The sequence below is a fragment of the Anas acuta genome, chromosome W (genome assembly GCF_963932015.1).
Source record: "Anas acuta chromosome W, bAnaAcu1.1, whole genome shotgun sequence".
Taxonomy (NCBI): Eukaryota; Metazoa; Chordata; class Aves; order Anseriformes; family Anatidae; genus Anas; species Anas acuta.
The window spans coordinates 1,104,168-1,124,381 of NC_089016.1; the positions used below are offsets into that span (position 1 = coordinate 1,104,168).

At 41.6% G+C, this 20,214-nt stretch overlaps 1 long non-coding RNA gene across 1 annotated transcript; it reads right to left on the minus strand.

The window, feature by feature from the left end:
- Nucleotides 1-1,927: 1,927 nt before the first annotated feature.
- Nucleotides 1,928-7,360, minus strand: LOC137846983 (uncharacterized). Its single transcript, XR_011090694.1, has 4 exons — nucleotides 6,438-7,360; nucleotides 4,291-4,439; nucleotides 3,068-3,218; nucleotides 1,928-2,006 (listed from the first exon to the last, which is right to left on the minus strand). It is a non-coding gene; the product is annotated as an uncharacterized lncRNA (long non-coding RNA).
- Nucleotides 7,361-20,214: the final 12,854 nt, after the last annotated feature.

A 20,214-nucleotide genomic window follows, 5' to 3' on the forward strand; every position in this document is an offset into this window, starting at 1 on the left:
GTGTACCGGTTGCTGTCATAAATTGCACTTGATTGCATTGTTCCTAGCCATGATAGTTCTCATTAAACACGCCTAGAGTAAGGGTGGTTATATGTTATTGGTGAATCCCTGACCATGGTAGTTCAGTGCAAACGTAACAGCACATGAAAACAAGGCCACCACCATTACCAATGAATTTTGCTTACCTTACTTGCAACTCAATTGATCCTTTACATACAGTCAACAAATCCTATGAGAATAAAAAGAAAAAAGAGACCTCTCCGCATATTTCTTCTGGCGGTGCAACATTTGTGAACAGAATGGATAGGGTCAGGGTGTGAATGGAGACTTCTCCCAAGCATGCAACACCGCGGGTGCCAAATAAGAAACCTGGCCATATCCCTCTTTTCCTGTTATTAGCAGATGAGGCTCACATGATGTCGGTTTCTAGTAAGCACTCCTAGAACAAGAGTCATAAGAAAACAAGTTTAGAAATGAGGTGCTGAATAGACACACAGATGTTCCAAGTACTTTTCCTAGATACTTTCCCCCTCCCGCCCCAAATAATCTCCATATTCCAGCAAGTAATAAGCTGTTCTGTGATCAGGAAGACCATTAAAGCCCGTTTTCTTACAATCTTGCACCATACCTCCCCCTGAGAAATCCTGCCCATCTCTACCGCGTCTGCTATTCATCTGGCTGGGCTAAGTAATGACTCCTCAAGTGTACACGTGGACTGTCTAGCCGAATACACAGATGACACCCGGTCTGCTACCTGATATTGGAGAGCACAGCAACTTTCTCTCTCAGCACACACCACTCTGCATCTCATCGCTTCCTATATACACCAATCTTCAGAAGGTCTCAAGTTTAAGTACCCGAGAGATCTCTACATCTGTCAAATTTAGCTGAAATGTGGCCCTCATTACTGAAGAAGGTAGCAAGAAAGGAGCAGAACAGCTTTTCTAGAAAAAAAATGGATGTGGGCCATATCTAAAGCAGGGCATAACTGGATTGGTTCAATGACAGCAATACATGAAACACATGTAAGATTTCCAGTTAATTTATTCTCACAGTCATTCTAATTGTTTCATCTTCTTCCCTTACGTTTCCTATTCTTTACTAACCCAAGATTGCGAATTAATAGCCTGGCAATCTTGATTTCCTACTAGGAAATACATTCCCAAGAAGCATTTGCTTTTTTCCACTACACTAAGGTTGTACCTTTACTGCCTTAAATCCAAGATGCTAGAGAGTTAACCTTGCTCAAAGGGTCAGCACATTTTCTGGACAGCACAGCAACAGGAAGTGAGAAAAATAACTGACCCGACTCTGACAACATAATCTAACTTTCCAACCGTGGGCTTACGTGACTTCCACATTAAAATACCAAAAGATAACACAATTTGGTGGTTTAATGGTAACAAATAAAAACACTTTGAATTTTTCTCCAGGTGTTTTAACAAGCCATTTCTCAGTTTGCTTTCTGCTACAGAGTTCGCTACTCATTTTAACAGTCCTGGATAACAGAAGGGCAAAAGGTGGCAACGCAAACCCAGGAAGTTGGTTATTTTTAGCTAAAAGGACAGACGGCACATTTATGTGGTCTTGAGTCTTTCAAAGAATGCCATGGATTAAGCCAACATGTTCTAGTAGTCTGCGGATCACTTTGGCTTAGGAGGAGAAGCCTGGGCTTTTCACTTGGATCATTTAGAGCAACCCACTTCATTAGAACTTTAGTCCCTTCACTTTCTTCTTGAGAATAGCGAGCACCCTTCAACACACAAACTTGATGTTCCCCTTTCATCTGCCACCCCTCACACTTCTAACAGATGAAACTGTTTACAAAGACTCAGCAGTCCTGACAATGTAAACATAATGGCGACCCATCTTTCTTTGCCTGCTGAAACAGAGGAACTTTTCCTCTGGTCTGTCAGGCATTTTACCTGGGAGTTCATCTCCAGACATTAAGGATGCGTCGGCATCACTGTCAAGTATATCAGCTTGTAAAATAGGATTTACATTTCCTGAAAGACAAAAGAGGTTTCTTAACTTTCCTGAATAGCCTGTGCCTCTTTCTCTTGCATTAAGACAGCTTCTAAATCTGTGCCAAAACCCTTTCTTCATTTGAGGGCACACACTGAATGCTATTTCCTACAGTTCATCCCACCACAGATCTAAGGAGACGGCACAAGTCTCTATAAAGCTGTCTTAGGTCTCACTGATGTGTATGTATAAGGTACGCTACTCTGTTGGTGATTTTTTCCCCCCTTAGAATAAAGAAAATGAGGAACAAATTCTGTAGCTGATGAATAGCTATTAAAATAAGGCCCCTTCTTTCTGAAGGGGCCTCAAAACCCCTCATATAGTAATACACTTTTCTTATTTGCAAAACTTTCCAGTATTGTACAGTTATGTAATATACACTCTGCATTTTCAACCTGGAAATCCAGTATTTCTTAATTTGTTACACCAAACTTTTTCTAGGAACCCGCAATGAAAGAAAAGGCATTTATAGCTTCTGCAATAAGCTTCCAAAATATGAGACCTAATGACCCAGAGTAAAATACTGTAATGAAAAATTGATCCAGAAACAGATCTTTTTTTCTCCAAAAATTTCTCAAAAATTGAGCAAACTTGCGTTGTGGCAGTCTCATTAGTTCATCAAATCTGCTTTTCAGTCAGTAAATTTGCAGAAAGCACTTCGAGCACTATGTTTCAAGCTGCTACAATTACTAGAAAGAAGAAAATAATTATGACTCAAACTACTACCTTTGATCCGGGAAACAATCAAATGCAAATACATCCCCTATCCATTCATACAGGAGTACTGAGACCAAGAACACCATGTCAAGATGAAAGCGCCTACACGGATTAATTAATTAAGCAAACTTGGGAATCAAAGAGTTGATTCTAGAACTAACTACTTGATGCTATCATCTTGACCATATATATCCAGTACCAGACTTGCCCTCCACGGGACGACACAGTGTCTCCACATATCACTCTTTTATTCACGTTGTAATTTTTTTTTTCTAGAAAGTTGGACTTTGCCACATTAGCATTAACACTGAATTGAAGTTCTCACCTCTTTATTTCGCAAGTTGAAGAGGAACTCTCTGTCAAAGCGTCCTGGTCTCCGTAAAGCAGGATCTATAGAACCTGGTCTGTTGGTGGCTCCGATTACCACAATCTCCCCTCTGTTGTCTATGCCATCCAGAAGTGTTGAGACAATGGCACTAGTAGAAAAACATAGATTATACGTACAAGGTAGGTACATTTTTTTCCATTCCATATGACTTTCTTCCATGAGTATTCAGAAAGGAAAAGCATTTAAGGACAAGACTCATTTTAAGACATAAAAAAATAGGTGCATTAACACAAACCGGGTGCTGATATCAGGGTTGGAGTATTGTTTTCAACGATCCTTTCAAATCACCTGAAATTTATGAGTTATGATTTGGAAACAAATCATACCAGTACTTGCTACAGCGTTTTGGCTACCATAAAAAACGAACAAACAAGAAAAAAAAGGGGGTAGGGGTCAGAACTTAATTCCATTACAGGTTCGGGACGCAAGCTTCCTATATGAATTTAAAAATGGAGCGGGGTAAGTTAAGTCTCATGAAAGTCACAGGGAAAGTAAGCGTTTTGGTTCAGAAGACAACCCAGAAACCCACTAGGCCCACATAGAAAAGATGCTCAGGATGAAGATCTCTCATCAAACGGCAATCCCACAGCTACAACCTCAGCGGAAATTAAACCAATTGGCCCCAAATTCTTTAGACATGAAGCACCTGCCAAGTTCATCCTCTCCCACACCCTCTCAGGCCAGGCAGACATAACCAGCCATGACTACCCAATCCCAAAGAAGTCAGCTTCAACAGTGGGGCAATAAGCTACAAAGGACCACAACTTCAAGGAATCGATCTATTAACAAGGACAGCAGGACATACCTGTGGAGGCCAAGAGCCCACTGTTAGTAGAGCAACGAAGAGAGCACCACCCACGCTCACCAACCACAAAAACTGCTAGGCACTGCAGTGCTCGGACCAAACATTCCGAAAGCCTGTGACACATGACCACTAACGGTCACTGGTGGCCAGTAGTTACCAGTAGCAACGCATCGCATGCACGGGGGCACCTAAGGAAGTCTCAGCCTACCCCCGAATATACTCAACTCCCAATGCCAGGACTGATAATACCTCTCTGTGGCAAAAGAAAGCGCGAGTCGAGGCCAATGTCATACCATAGCACAAAGGCTTGCTAAGAAAGATCATTTGAGTAGCTTTGCAAGAACAGGTGACTTACTTTCTTCTAAGGCTGTCAAACAGAAAGGATGGATTTGTAGTAGGGTAGCGACTTCCTCAAAGTCTGCAGCTTCGGCTCCAAATTCCCATTTTCTCCACGCACTTGCCTTGCAGCTATTGCATCAGCTCTGGTCCTCAGCGTTCCGCCAACTGAAATGCAGAAACAAATACAATCTTTTGAGACAGTAAAGATGGGATTATCTTGATTGCACCATTGCTCTTGTAAAATGGAAACAAACCAACAAACAAAAGACACCCCAAAGCGGATTCATTTTTCTTTCCATACCAAATCACAAGTCCTTGTCATGACCACTGCATTCCTCTTGTTTATCGTTCTGCTATCCACTTCAAACTATCCACTTCAAAGCGTCACCTGTAGAGAAACTTCTTCATAGACTGAAAGCTAGTCTGACAAAAACAAATGTGCAACTTCTGTTCCACGCAGGAGGGAGCTTACTGCAGTTACTTCTTGTTTGGAAAAGTGAAAACAATCCACACCTTTCTCTAAGGTGTTTTCAGGCCATTCATGTAAAACTCTAACCGTTCAAAAAAACTATTCCGTCCTAAGTCTCTTCCTCAGGTGCATACGTTTTATTACCCTGTTTAAGCATGCAGCACTTTCATTTCCTGCATTATGATCTAACAGCTCAAGGAGATAAGAGAAATACCCAAATACCTAAAATACACTCAAAGCATCCCTTGGAGGCAGGGCTCGCCCCAACAGCTCTGAGCTGGAGCCGCTCTTTGAAAAACCTCCCTTTGCAAGGTTTTCTCCTTTTGTTCCTTCCCCACACAACTCACTTTCAAGCCCCTGATCCAAAGTACAGAGGCACTGAGAAAGGAACCACTCACATTTCCATTTCAGTGGAAAATAAACTAAGAAGATAAAAAAATAGATAAAAAAAAGCAAGTTCTACTTAAAAATGTTGGCCATTAAAAATGACGGTTTCAACTCTGACAGAATACATTCCACATTTCAACCTTACCTGTTCAAATAACGAGCAAAGCTGACACTCTGATTCCCCCACTCATTGGCTCAGGCAGTCCAAAGCTTTTCTCATAAAAAATGATATTTTTCTCTCACCTCGGCCACATTCGTTAGCAAGAGCACAAACAACCAGCGTCTTTCCCCTTCCTGAGGAGCCGTAGAATAAACAGCCTCCGTAAGAAGAAAGATTCAGAGAGGAAAAAAACATCGTGAGGAGTACCTCTTACAATCATAGTCTCTAGAACAAACAACTCGTCTTTCCTAACCAAAACACGTTATGCCTAAGACAGCAATAATAGCTCAAGTGTAGGTAGAGTCCAAACAGACACAAGTTCTGCATTCCCACAAGATTTCACAGGAAAACTTGTTTTTTTCAGCCAGAGGAATGAATAAGGGGGATCACTCCAGTGTACAAAACCTTCAAACAAGAGCGTACTGTCCCAGAAGGACACTTCCAAAACTGCTGACAAAACGGGGGATTACAGCAAAATGGAGCCAAATGAGCAAAGGTCAGCACAGAATCTCAGAATGGCCTCAACGGTGAATCACCAGCTCACTGTTCAGTCACAAGCCACATAGGCTTGCTTTCACAAAAGGCAGAATCCGACAGCAAAGCATTTAATTCTCCCTTCAAAAGCGTTAAGTTCCTGGGCTTGGTCTCTCAGACCATCTATTGCTGATGGCAAGTGAGAAAGCTGGAAGGCAAAGCAATGCCCTGCATTCAGATTAAAAAAAAAAAAGAAGAAGAAAGAAGCAAAAGCAATAGCAAAAGCAAGCAGATGGAAGAAACAACTGGGTTTCCAAGCAACATATTACAATTGACTTCCACTAGATAATCCCTTCTTGCTTACAAACTGGTCAAGCTGACTTGTACAGAAAACTCTGAACAAAACCACTGCAACCCAACTTTGTAAAATCATAGCACTCTTGAACTGTTTTCTCATATTAAAACATCAGCTAGGAAAACTGAAGGTGTTGCTTATAGGTTTAATCTACAGATATTCTGGATTCTATCCATTTGGAAGAAATTGCTTGTTACTACTACGAAAACAAACCGTTCAGCACTGCCAAAAAAGTTGAAGCATGGAAGCATATTGAGACCTTAACTGGACATTCTCCTGAAAACAGCCGACTTCTGATTTATCACTTCAGTGAGTTACCTTGGGGGCTGAATACTGAAGCTCTCAAAAGACTTCTGGATAAAGGAGGGTACTTGCTGGTACTTTGCCGGTACTTGCTCTTGTTAAACTTCCCCTGGTTGGTGATTGCCCAGCTCTCCAATGTGTCCAGATCTCTCTGCACAGCCTTTCCACCCTCAACAGAGTCCACAGCTCCTCTAAGTTTAGTGTCATTGGCAAATTTGCTCCAAACATCTTCTATTGCATCAGCTCTGGTCCTCAGCGTTCTGCCGCCTGAAATGCAGAAACAAACCTACATTGCACAAAAAGAAGATTTGCCAGAGGAACATGCAGAGCCCTTTCTTTGGGCTCAATATCAGCATAGATACAACCAGAACCACTGACAGCAGCATGATAAGCACACACTGCAATGCGAAATAATGGGAACAAAAGCAAGGAGGCCAGGTATCCAGGGGAAAAAACAAAGTGCCTCGTTAAAAAAAAAAAAAAAAAGCATTACGTAAAAATATACACAGTACGCTATTTTACTTTTTAAAAATTTTCACGATATGGTGACCGGAAATGATGTGAAGGTAAAAAAAACTATTTTACTGTTTCTAACAGTCTGTGAGAGAGATGTAAAATAATAACCTAGAAAGCAGATGTATATTAAGTAACTATTTGCCACTGTCCTTCCTTGAAACAAATGTCTCTAAACTTACTTTGGAAATTTTAATTATTCCTTTCTATTCCGGGAATTTGAAATCTTTGCTGCTTTGATAGATACCTGAAAGCCTTAAAAAAAAGCCTGGTGGAGTCTCCGCTCCACCAGGACGCACCCAGCACTGTTTGCTTACCTCTATTCTTTTATATTCTTTTCATAAATCATCTTTTTTATTTAATCCTATTTTGAAGATTGAGTCATTTCTAACAACACCATACAGCAAATGTTAAGTTACGTATTTCCAAAGCTAACTGCTTAAGTTCCCAGGTAGTAGTCACAAACATTTGCAAGAAATACTGAACTGGGATTACTCTTCCAGTAGAGCACTCCTGTTTTCATTGCAGCCTACTCAAAAAGAACTTTACACCAGCAGGATGCTAATACCATTATGTATTTATATATACATTTTTTTCTCTTTAAGACCAAATATCCCGAAGTCATTAATGTAATAAAGGAGTAAAACACTTCCTGGAAAAATGGGGAAGGAAAGACGCAGGAAAGTGACTTTAGTCTTTGTCAGAAGACATGCTGTCAGTTTCAGGAAGCAACTAATAAAAGCAATAAACAAAAAAATAAACCGAAATCTACGTGTCCCCGCAACTACATAGTTATTGTCACCGTATGCAATGAGGGAACATGCATCTCCACTATTAAATGGATTGAATTTTATCATATGCACATAACCTTCACAGTCCACCGTGTAAGCAGCATTTCTAGTAGACTCTTGCTTCATTTCCAGGGGACTATGTCAAAGTATCGTGGAAGTGATGTCTTCTTCAGGATGGAGGTCAATGTTCCTATAGGGAAAGTATTAAAAAGCATGCATTATGTATTTGCATAAAGAAAAAAAAGTATTTGTGGCGCAACAACTCAAGATTTCTTGTAACACCATATTTATGGACACAAAAGGTCAACTTCAGCTCATTAGATCCAGATTTAACACCTAATTCCAACTATCAAGAGATTAACTAACCTAACTGACCTAATTCACTAACAGGCATTCAAAACTTTTTCTACAGACATCAGTAACAACTGCAGGTTTTGTGCTACTGATGGCAACCTATCAAGACATGGGATTAAGTAACTCTACGTACCAGAAAAGTCACCCACGTAATTTTAAAAATTTCAACCAAATGACAACAACATATCTATTATTACCTTCAAATTCTCTTCCCTGGTGTACCTCTTTAAAGGACAATCGGTATCTAACTAAAAGCAGAATTAAAACCACCCAACTCTAAATGCAAACACGATTCTGCAGATTACTTGTCTCATGGCATAAGCCAGCCCAACTGCAGACAGTGCCTCTATGCCTCTGTACTTGCACAGAAAAAGTTCATTTTCAACTGGATCAAAAGTATACCGAAACATTAATGCTTTACTCCATTCAAGCACTTTCCAAGAAAATCAGACTCCTGTGCTTGCACACAACTGATTTGGGGATCATCCCTGATTTGACATCAGCGTACACCTTTTGAGAAATGACCATGTTCTCCACGTGCAGCATGGAAAGATAGCTTCCAACTTCAGACCCTTGTCATATTTTGTTGCGTTAATGACCTGAAGGGCTCAGCACCGAGGCTGAACATCATGCCTGGGAGCCACCACAGTTTGATGGCGCTATCAGCGGGACTCAAAGAGGCTCTCCACGTTGGTAGCGTGCATTTATTAACCAACACAACAAACCACCACGTTGACAGAAGGACGTCAGCCACATAACTCGCATCGCCACGCTCCTAAGGCCAAACACAACTCCTCGCCACCTCGAAGGCTCCCCACCACGGCAGACCCCATGCCTTGGGGCAGCACCAGGGGGACAACCCGGCCGTGCGGCTCAGCCCCCCTCCCCGCACCCTTCACCTTCCCGCTCCCTCCTTTTCCCTTGGGGGCCCAGCGGCTGCCCCAAAGGAGCCCACCCCACACCGTGCGGCCCCACAACGCTACCAGCAAGGGCCCGGGCCCGGGCCCAACCCCCGGCGCAGCCCCGCTCCTGCTCGGGCCCGGGGGAAAGCCCCGAGCCCTCTGCGGCTCCCCCGGGCCCTCCCCACGCACCTCTCCGGCCCCGCACGGCCGCGCTTCCCGGCAGCGCCTCCCAGCCCCGGGCCACCCCCTGGCCGTCCGGGGCAGCGGCCCTGCGCTCCCTCATTGGGCGGCAGCGGAGGATTTCAATTCCAAGCGGCGGAAAGGACCGGAGCCCTGCCGGCAGCCGCGGCCTCCCGACGGCCGGAGCTGGGTGAGCGGGGGCAGCCTCAGCCCGCTGGGGCCTCGCGGCGTGCCCGGGGAGCCGGGCGGTGGGGAAGCGGGGGGACCCTCGGAGCTCGGGGTGGGTCCCGGGTGCTGGCGGCGATGCCGGCTCGTAATGCCGGGTATAGGGTCCAGGGCTTGTCCTGCGGGCTTTTTGGGGTTCTTAGGGTGGCTGCTGGCTCCCAGTGACTTGTATTGTTCCTCAGAAGCATCTCCCGCTGAGGAGAGTGAGGGGGTAGCAACCCCTTCTCGAGAGATTGTTATGCCTGCCCTAGGCTGATTTGGACCTATCCAACAGTTTTGTTTGCGATGGCTCCTGCTTTTTGCTCATGTCAAAGTAAAATGGGGTAAAATAAAGCAACTTCACTCCCCTGGAGGGGGCCTGCAAGAAAGAGAAGGAGGGACTGTTCATCAAGGAGTGTAATGATAAGACAAGGGAGAATAGGTTAAAAGTTAACTAACTGATCACTTTCATGACTTAAATAAAGCTTTCATAACTTAAATCAAGCTGAGGATAGAAGTGTTTTAAGTATGTATGCGAGTCTTCAGCTTTAAATACTAGTGTATTTTGTTTGCTTGTGCAACTTCAGTGTATTTCTGCTGAGGGTTTCTCATTCTCTGTAGAGCAGAGTGAGGTAAGTAGCATTTGGGATGTTCTTATCCCACCGATAGAGGTATTCCTTTATATTCTTTTAATAAATCCTATTTTTTTATTCTATTCTTTTAATAAATCCTATTTTTTTATTTAATCCTAATTTGAATCCTGAGCCATTTATAACAGCCTTTCTAGGCAAGCTGTGCCAGAGCTCAGTGACCCTCACAGACTTTCCTGATGATCAGATGGACCCTCCTGTGTTTGTGCCTGTTATATCTTCTCATGTCAGTGGGGCACTACTGCAAGGAGCCTGGCTCCCTTCCTTGCACCCTCTGTTCAGCTCTTTGTACTCATTGACACATTCCCTGCTGAGCCTTCTCTTCTCAGGGCTGAACAGCCCTGGCTCTCTCAGCCCCTCTTCAGAGGAGGGGTGCTTTGATCATCTTTGTGGCTCATCACTGGGGTCTCTTCAGTATGTCAGTGTGCCTCTTGTACTGAGGACTACCCTCTAAAACATTGTGCAGTCCCAAACCATTAGCTGTGCAAGTTATACTGGCTTTTCTAAGCCTGGGATCTTGGCCTGAAAGTTCATTGCCTTTGCTTCTGCCAGACTTCAATGTCACAGCTATCAGATGCTTATGTCTCTAGATTTGCTCTTACACGGATGGGTTTCTAAATCTGCATGCAGCCCTGTCAACATTTCCTGGAATAGGAAACCCATTTGAAGTGTTGCTTTATATTGCATAATGTGCTTTATAGGCCACAGTTTGGGAGCCTCCCTCTTAGAAGAGAGCACATGCAAGCACTAAAAGCTCAGTGGAGGGTTGGAGACTGCCAGATTGCAGAATCTCACAAATCAGGAAGAGTGCCGGACAGGAATACTGCAATCTAGGAGTATGCCTGAAAAACTAGAATTAGAGACAACACCGCGATGGTGGTTAAACACAGCAACCTTGAAAGCACATGTTTGAAAAGTGGTTAATGACCATTAATTTAGGGAAGGTAGGAGAGACCATAGTATTGCTGGAATGTGCATCATGTTTGTGTGTTTTTTGTTTTTTGTTTTTTTTTTAACAACTCCATGGCAAAATAGAAATGGCTTTGCTATGTAGTTAGCCCTAGAAAGTTCACAATACCTAGGCGATACTAAAAAGGTGTATTTAGGCATGAAATGTTGCTACTGGATTTCAAACATGCTAAAATAGGAGTCCAAGGAGATTTAATGTGCTACATTATCAAGAAGCACAGGAAGTGAAGATGCTTTATAACATGTTTTTTCTATGCCCATGAAACACAATATTTGCAATGTCTATCATGGAATGAAAGTCCAGAACTTTTTGAACTTCCTTTAGACATTAGTTAGCTGGCATATGCTTGTTGGAAACCATCACGCACTTATTTTTTCATTTAACATCGGACTTGCGACAATTGACTGTGTAAGTAATAGAATACACTGCCACAGTGAGCACCTGATCGTGAAAGTTAATACCTGGAGTGCAATTTTACTTATATTAGTGCTGCAAAAATATTTTCAACTTTGCTAATCTCTGCATGTCCTTTGTCTTGCAAGGAATGGCTTTGGTTTACTAAATACTATATTGAAGTTCTACTTTGTTCTGAAACAAATTCTTCCACAAGTACCAAGCTAAAATGAGACTCTTTTTTTTCTCTGACCAACTGCTAATCTCTTTGAGTTGTGCTTATAATATTATATATTTAATTTTTGGAGGGGCTGAAGTGGAAAGAGTTCATATCATAGAACGGTTTGTGTTGGAAGAGACCTTAAAGGCCATTTATTTCCAACTTCCCCTGGCAGCAGGCAGGGATACCTCCCATCAGCCCAGTTGTCCAAAGCCCCATCCAACCCAGCCTGGAACATTTCCAGGGATGGGGCATCCACAGCTTCTCTGGACAGCCTGTTCCAGTGCCTCACCACCCTCACAGCAAAGAATGTCTTCCTAAGGTCTAATCTAAATCGACCCTCTTTTGGTGTAAAGCCATTCCCCCTTGTCTTATCCCTACATTGTCTGATAGAGTCCCTCCCCAGCTTTGCTGTAGGACCCCTTAAGGTCTCTGGAGCCTTCTCTTCTGAACAGTCTCAACTCCCACACCCTGTCTTTGTAGGTGAGGTTCTCCAACCCCTTGATTGTCTTTGTGGCCTTCCTCTGGACTCATTGTAATAGGTCTATGCCCTTCTTGTGATGGGGAGGGGGAGGGGGACAGAAGAGTAGCAGAAGCCTTTGCTATGTATTTTAACTTACAGTCAGGTTCTGACTGTAATTCTTTGTGAATGTAGTTTTGCTTAAAGGGATTGAACTTATTTTATGGCTTTCTCATTATTGCAGTCTTTAACCACTGACAATACTCATCTCCTTTAAATAAGAGATCGTCTAAGTAGTGTTATATACTGTACCCAAGTGCAGCATTTCCTAAACTCTCCCGTCTTCTTGCTGACAATGAAGGTTGTAGGCTGCAATCCAGTTAAGACCTCATTCAGTTTTACTCAAATAAGAGGGATGTGTCACTTACTCTTTTTGATTTAGAACTGTGAATTCCATCCTTATTTGTTCCTGCCTTCTGTGACTTTTACCTTTTTGCTTTTCACTTGTGCCCTGCTGTTGTTCTTGTAAACCCCGACTATGGCACCTTTGCTAACAACTTTGGTCCTTAAGTTTTCCACTTATTTACAAGATTGTATGCGGTCCATAATCCCATGTTTAGTCTTTTATTTTTAGTCTCTTCGGCTCTTCCGTGTAAAGACTTAATAAGAAGCATTTTCTATATTTTCCCTTTTGGTTTCTGCATAATAAAACTGCAAGCTATTGCTTTACAGTCAAGCGTTTGCACATCTCAGAAGTGCTTAGGGATCATTATTGGACGCACCCCTATTTATAAATGCATTTATAGCAGATGACCTTATTTTGATGTAAATCCTTTGGGGGGAGGGGAGGGGGAAAGTAACTGATAGATAAATCAAATGTGATTTTAGTCCTTCCTCTTGATGTATTTTCTGTTTCTGTCTATCAAAGGTCAACGGAGTGCACTTCTCTCGAGAGTAGAAAAAGGAAAGGGACTGCAGCTGTGAAACCAGCCTCTTACATTACTTGGATACATTATATTACTTGGATACAAAAAATAAAATAAATTTTATTTTTTGCCTAGAATAGGGAAAGATTCTTCAGTTGCTGAAAACATGCTGGTAGTTATTGTGCTACCCACATTATGTCATTTTTTTGCCTACTTTATTTGCACTTTAACTCTATTAATTGCTATTAAATCTTCTAATTGACTGTCAAGTTATAGTTCTCTTTCATTGGGGGGGGGAGGAAGGACTAAAGGGAAGGAGGCAGATGGGTGCATGGGAATGTAATCTAATCATTCTGTAAGGGAGTGTGGGCCCAAAGGTGGGTGTAAGATAGTGTCATATGGTTGATGTTATTTATGATACTAGTAAGGGATATATGGATATAATTAGGTGTGTGTTGCTTTAATACATTTGTTAGATCTGTGTAGCAGTGCTATCAACATTATAGTAAAGTATTAACGTGGGAGGGGGGAAAAATGTTCATTTTGGTTGGGAGATGGTGTATGTTTTCCCAGATCACTACTTGAACCATGTTAATATTATTTACTGCTTTTGGAAGGTAAATGTCTGCTGTGATGAACTCTATTTCTGCAAATAATTAACTGTATTTATACAGTAGTCCTGTGAAAATCAATTTATTTTCTTATGAGTAAAGTTGAAAATATATGCCTGGCATTTTAAAGATCAGGATAAAGGACTTTATTTCAAAAAGTTAGCTCTAAGACCAAAGCACCGGAATAACTTCAATTATAAGTACTACTTTGTTCGTTACAAATGCAAATATTTAGTTTATAATTTTGTTCTGTAAGATATATATATATATATGTATCTTGTTTTAAAGTAACTTTTAAAGCTATGCTGAACATAAAACATTGTTTGTTTGTTTGTTTTTTCTGTCCTATTAGCACCACGGAGATTTCACGGTATTACTTAATGATGTGATGGAAACTTGGAAATATTTGTTACATGACAAACTAGGATTATCACATGAAAACATGGAAAAGCCAGAAAATTATGCTGACGTTAAAAAAGCCTATGATACCTGTTGGGAATTGGCAATTGGCGTACAGGGCGTGGACGTGAGTCCGTGGAACAATTGTTCGATCTGAGCTTGCCTTAAGCAACCAGGAGTAGGCCTTAGAAAATCCCATGGCCTGCTGTAGCTGAGCAAACCAAGCTACCAGGGCAGCTATGAGAAGTTCCCATGACAGTGTTCCCACATCGCCCAATTGAGGAATTCAGAAAAATATTGTTACCAGTAGCTGGCTTCAAGGACAAGGTCTATGTGACTGCTAATCACAAGGGGGTTGTTTTCTTGCAGGTGGGGTTGTTTTCTTGTAGTTGTTTGTCCGAGTGCTTTTGACCAATAATCTTGTGTGAGACACTATCCGCCCCTGTTAAGTTCACTATAAAAGCGAGGCTATTCGGGCAATAAATGGGAGCAGCATGATCTGACTCTACTGGTGTCTGTCGTGCTTTCGGCCGTGCATCCTCTAACAGATACCTTCTTAGCAAGCAGCAATATGTTAGATATCATAGATATATGTCAGAAGTGCTATGCTCTTGCACTTGTATCTGAAGAGGAAAGCATAGCCCCTGTAAGTATTTTGTTTGTTTGATCTCTGTTTTACCATATTTCTGATTCCAGTTATGGATTTACAGTGCATCTAAAATATATACGGAAGTCTTGAATTAGTCACAAATGACTTTCCTTTTCTCTGGAGGAACAGATGACTTTAAATTATTAAATCTTTAAGAGATCTTAGATCCATTCAAAAATTGCATATTTCTGCTGTCTTGCTGGATGGGTAGATCACAGCTCCACTGAGTATCTTGTTCTTTCTCACAAACAGAACTGAAAACTGAATTGTAGAGACTTGATGTAGATGGATCAAAGCTTAGTGATTAATGTGTCATGGAGTTTTGGATATATGTTGATAGGCAGTCCAAATAGTTTTGGTTTTCATTTTGAAAAATACCTCGCTCTTAATGGCAAAAAAAGATCTCCATATTCTTCATGTATCTTCATGTTAGATTTTTCCAGAGACCGCAAGAGGTTCCACTTCAGCTACTCAGTCAAGCATCTGTTGCAGTTTCTTGTGCTTCAGATGTTATAACGCTACACATGAGGCCATGCTCCAGGCTAGAGAAGTTGTAGTACATATTGCAGTCTGACTATGGAAATAACAAAAATTTGGTTGTATATTTTGATCTGGTAACAAAGATCAGAATAAGATGGATGCAGTTGGAAGGGACCTGCAAAAATTGAGTCCAAATGTCCTACTGTGAGTCTGTTTTCCTCACAGTTAGGCAATCTGTCTAGAAGGACCATGAGGGACAAAATCAAAAACCATGTGAAAATCCAGGAAAACTACATCCACTGCTTTCCCTTCCTCTACTAAGAGTGTGATCTTATCATAAAAGGATATCAAATTAGTGAGATGGACTTTCCTGAACCCGTGTTGCTGGGTCTGATGGTTGTGTATTAGTAGCAATTAAAGGAAGTTTAAAATACAAGCATGCCACATGATTGTATTTGATTCTGTGCTCTCTAGAGCATGGGAAGATTAAAAGACAAAGGAAACTTATAATGAAAAAATAGTAAACATTGGAATTAGCTGCACCTATTTCTAGCTTGTAACAAAAATTACAGAGAGGAGTTATCTGTCTGCTTGCAGGAAGGTAACATGCATTATTAGAGGAAAAATTAGTCAGTAAAGGACAGGATATTTCAATTGCTTGGAGTAACTCTTCCTCCTGAGTTGGGAATAAAGCTGTGTCCATGAAAAAGTAGTCAAATACTGGAACAGGTTGCCCGGAGAAGATGTGGAATCTTGCCTTTAGAGATATTAACTTTGGCTTGGGGTAAGGGATATGTCTTGTAGGGATAAGACATCACTGAGCAACTTGGTCTAACTTGTCTTGCTTCAAGCAAGTAACTGGACTAGGTGATCTCAAAAGATCCCTTCTAACCTAAATTGTTGTATGAGTCTGACAGGTATGCTTGTAACAAACTTGCCTACTTAAGTTTAGAGAATCTGCACTCAAACAGTTCTACAAAAGACATAAAGGAGGACTAAAATTCAGGAAGATGCAATTGCTTTTCTTAACTTTTTTTTTTTTTTAAAAAAAAAAAACACTACACATGAGGCCATTTTTTTTTTTAAAAAAAAAAAAGGCAGCTGCTTTTAGGGCAGTAACTGTAAAGGTTGTCCTGAGTTAATTTGAGTCTTACATGTCATTTGTCTCTTAGAACAGTTGTATTTCTAAAGACTAAAGAAAAAGTAGCTTTTGGTGTTCAAAACATTAGCAAGCTGGAGAAAATCGTAGCTTTACTTGGTGTTAGTACTACTTTTGTGTTTCAGTCATCTTTGTATTTAAATTTATTCACTTCTTTTTATTAAAGGTTCAACTGCCAGAATTTATTACTGGCATAATGAATGTACCAGAAAATAGAGGCTGTGTGCCTTCACAGGACCAGAGCAATGCGAAGGTAAAAAAAAAATATATATATATATATATACATATATATATGTATATAAATATAATAAATTCTTTTTCAATGCTTTTTAGATATGGAAAATTTAATGGAAGATGAAATACAGGTTTCCTTTTCCAGTTATTTCTATTAAGATATTGTTTTTTTAAAGTATATTCAAGCTCTGTATCTCTTTGGTATGAGCGTGTGCATGGGGCAAGTGCACAAATTTATTCCCTGGGAGACAGTCCTTTTATGGCAGGGACTTGACGTAGATTTAATCTGCCTTTAAACAGTAGGGAATACATATTTTTTGCAAGTATATTATCATTCAAATACTGTCTTGACTGAGAGTTAAAGAATTTGCCTGATGCTGCAAAGTGAAATGGTAAGAGAGAAATTTAGGTTTTACTTTTCAATTTAAGTAACGCTTATTTACTTTCAGAAGAAATCTGAGCACCAACTGTAGTGGTAGCTGTAGAAATGCAGACAATGCCGATCTGTTGCAGTAGACAACTGAGGACTTTGTGGGGATACTGGATTCAACCACCTAAACAGTATCAGTCTAACAGTGTTTGAAATGGTGAAGCTTAAGTCATTTCCAAGGTTGCTTTCCTCCTTGAGTGTCAGTTTCAGTACAATATTTGGGTACAACTCAACATAGTTCCCAACAAGTGAGCAAGCATCTTCCCAGCAATCTGACATCAGGATAAGAGTGTTTCAGTAAAAAGCACTTGGGTGCTTTTCTCTTTGTTACTGACTTTATGCCCTAGATAGCACTTCTACCAATAGGTTCACTTGGTGCTCTGATTGTGACATGTATGATAAAAATATTCTTGGCCCCTTCTTTTTGACTGCTTACATTTGTCATATTTCCTGTTGAATAAGAAGAAATTCCACAGCTACCAAAGCTTTATATCTTTCCTTTTCTTAATGGCCTTTTCTCCTCTTTGCTTTCTTTGCTTATGACAAAACTATAAATTCTTAAATTCTGAGAATTTTGTTCTTATAGGATCCTGAACTGCAATATAAGTAATTCTAATTTTATATTTTTGGATATAAGGGCAGAGCTGCATTGTAATTTAATATAAACCTGAAAACTTTAATCAGTGGGACTTCTGTTATTGAAATCCCAGGGAACCAACAGGGAAAAATTAGTGGATCCGAGCTGGAGCTGGTGAGGTGTTGAAAGTCTTTAGCTTATTTGAAGTTAATGTAAAATCATCGTGTTTTAATGGTGTTACTATTTTGGCTTGGGATGTAAAAGGGATATATTTGTGGAGAGATTGCTAAATAGAAATAGAAAGCCAACTTTAATAGCTGGAGATACAGTTCTCAAATATTTTGTGAATACTCAAGTATAGTATAAGTAGTGGTATGCCGAGTACTGCGTGCAGTTTTGGGCACCATAGTATAAGACACAAAACTACTGTAGAGCCTCCAAAGGAAGGCTACAAACATGGGGAAAGGTCTAGAGGGCAAGACAGATGAGGAGCAGCTGAGGTCCCTTGGTTTGTTCAGCCCAGAGCAGAGCAGGCTTGGGGGGGGGGACGGACCATGGTGGCCTGCAGCTCCCTCACAAGGGGAGTGGAGGGGCAGGCGCTGAGCTCTGCTCTCTGGGGACAGCGACAGGACCCGAGGGAACAGCATGGAGCTGCGACAGGGGAGGATGAGGCTGGGTGTTAGGAACTGCACAGTAAGGTTCTGCACCCACAGGGTGGTCAGGCACTGGGACAGGCTCCCCAAGTGTCATGGCACCAAGCTTACTGGAGTTCAGGTGTTTGGGTAATGCGCTCAGACATGGTCTGAATTTTGGTGGTTCTATGTGGAGCCAGGATTTGGACTCAATGATCCTTGTGGGTCCCTTCAACTCTGGATATTTTGTAATTCTAATTTTAACATATTAATCACGCTTGCCTTTGTCAATGCTTCCATAATCGCATCCATAATTATTTTTCGTGTGTGTGTCTTGGGGCTGGGGGGGGGATTGAAAGAAGATCTAATCATTTCCTTATTTCAGAGTAAGTGTCTAAACTTTAAACATTTTTCTTAAAAAAGTTTAATTTTGAAAAGCAAGTGGGGTAAGCTTTTAGATTTTGAGGGTGTTCCTTGTATCCCAAGGATATTTAGTACCTTGGAGAGCTATTGTAACAAGTTTGGAGGATAAGAGGGTGGTGAAGGAGAAAGGGAGAGTGATCGAGTAAGAAAAAATATCTTCCCCTTTCCCCTCCACAGATTGGATCCCTGATGAGAAAAGGCAACAGGTATAATTGCTAATAGTTTCCGAGATACGGTTTGCAAAGTATAGAGTCGACGATGTTACTGAGTACAAATACCAAGTTAGAGTCATGACCAGATATTTCATCTTCTCATAAGCCACTGTTACAACACACAGTACCATAATGATCTGAAACCAGGGCCCGGAGAGGATAAACAACATGACAGAGAGCACATACGGAAAATAATGTGCTATAATACTCAATTTGGAAAACAGGAGCGGCAGACAGAATTTCTAGGTTGGAAGAGACCTCAAGATCATCGAGTCCAACCTCTGACCTAACACTAACAGTCCCCACTAAACCATATCCCTAAGTTCTACATCTAAACGTCTTTTAAAGACCTCCAGGGATGGTGACTCCACCACTTCCCTGGGCAGCCCGTTCCAATGTCTAACAACCCTTTCGGTAAAGAAGTTCTTCCTAACATCCAACCTAAAACTCCCCAGGTGCCTGTCAGCAGGCACGTGGGAGGACAGACCAACCCCCACCGCGCTACAGCCTCCTTTAAGATACCTGTAGAGAGCAATAAGGTTGCCCCTGAACCTCCTTTTCTCCAGGCTGAACAAGCGCAGCTCCCTCAGCCGCTCCTCGTAGGACTTGTTCTCCAGACCCCTCACCAGCTTCGTCGCCCTTCTCTGGACTTGAGATTAAAGCAATCAGCATTATGACAAGTAACTATTAAGCAGATCTAATACTTATACCAATTTTAGTTTAACACTCTCTGGTCAGATCTGCCGTTATCTCAACCTTTCAGGCCCCATGTTGGGCGCCCAAAAGACTGTCATGGTTTAACCCGGCTGGCAGCTAAATACCACACAGCCGTTCGCTCACCCTCCCCCCTCCCTCTCTGGGACGGGGGAGAGAAATGGAAAGTGAAGCCCGTGGGTTGAGATAAAGACAGTTTAATAAGACAGGAAAATAATAATACTAATAATAACAACAATAAAAATAATACAATGGTGATAATAGTACTACTACTAATAATGTGTACAAACAAGTGATGCACAATGCAATTGCTCACCACCCGCTGACCAATGCCCAGCCTAACCCCACGCAGTCTGGCCCCACTCCCCCGGCTGGCCACCCCTACATATTGTTTAGCATGATGTCAGATGGGATGGAATACCCCTTTGGCTAGTTTGGGTCACCTGTCCTGGCTCTGTCCCCTCCCAGCTCTTACTGCACCCCCAGCCAGCCCGTTGGCAGGACAGAGCAAGAAGCTGAGATGTCCTTGGCTTGGTATAAGCACTGCTCTGCAACAATTAAAACATTGGGGTGTTATCAGCACTCTTCTCATCCTAAGCCAGAACACAGCATTCTACCAGCTACTAGGAAGAAAATTAAATCTGTTCTAACTGAAACCAGGACAGGGGCACACAAGTATCTCATTGGAGATGGGAAGCATCTCCCTTGG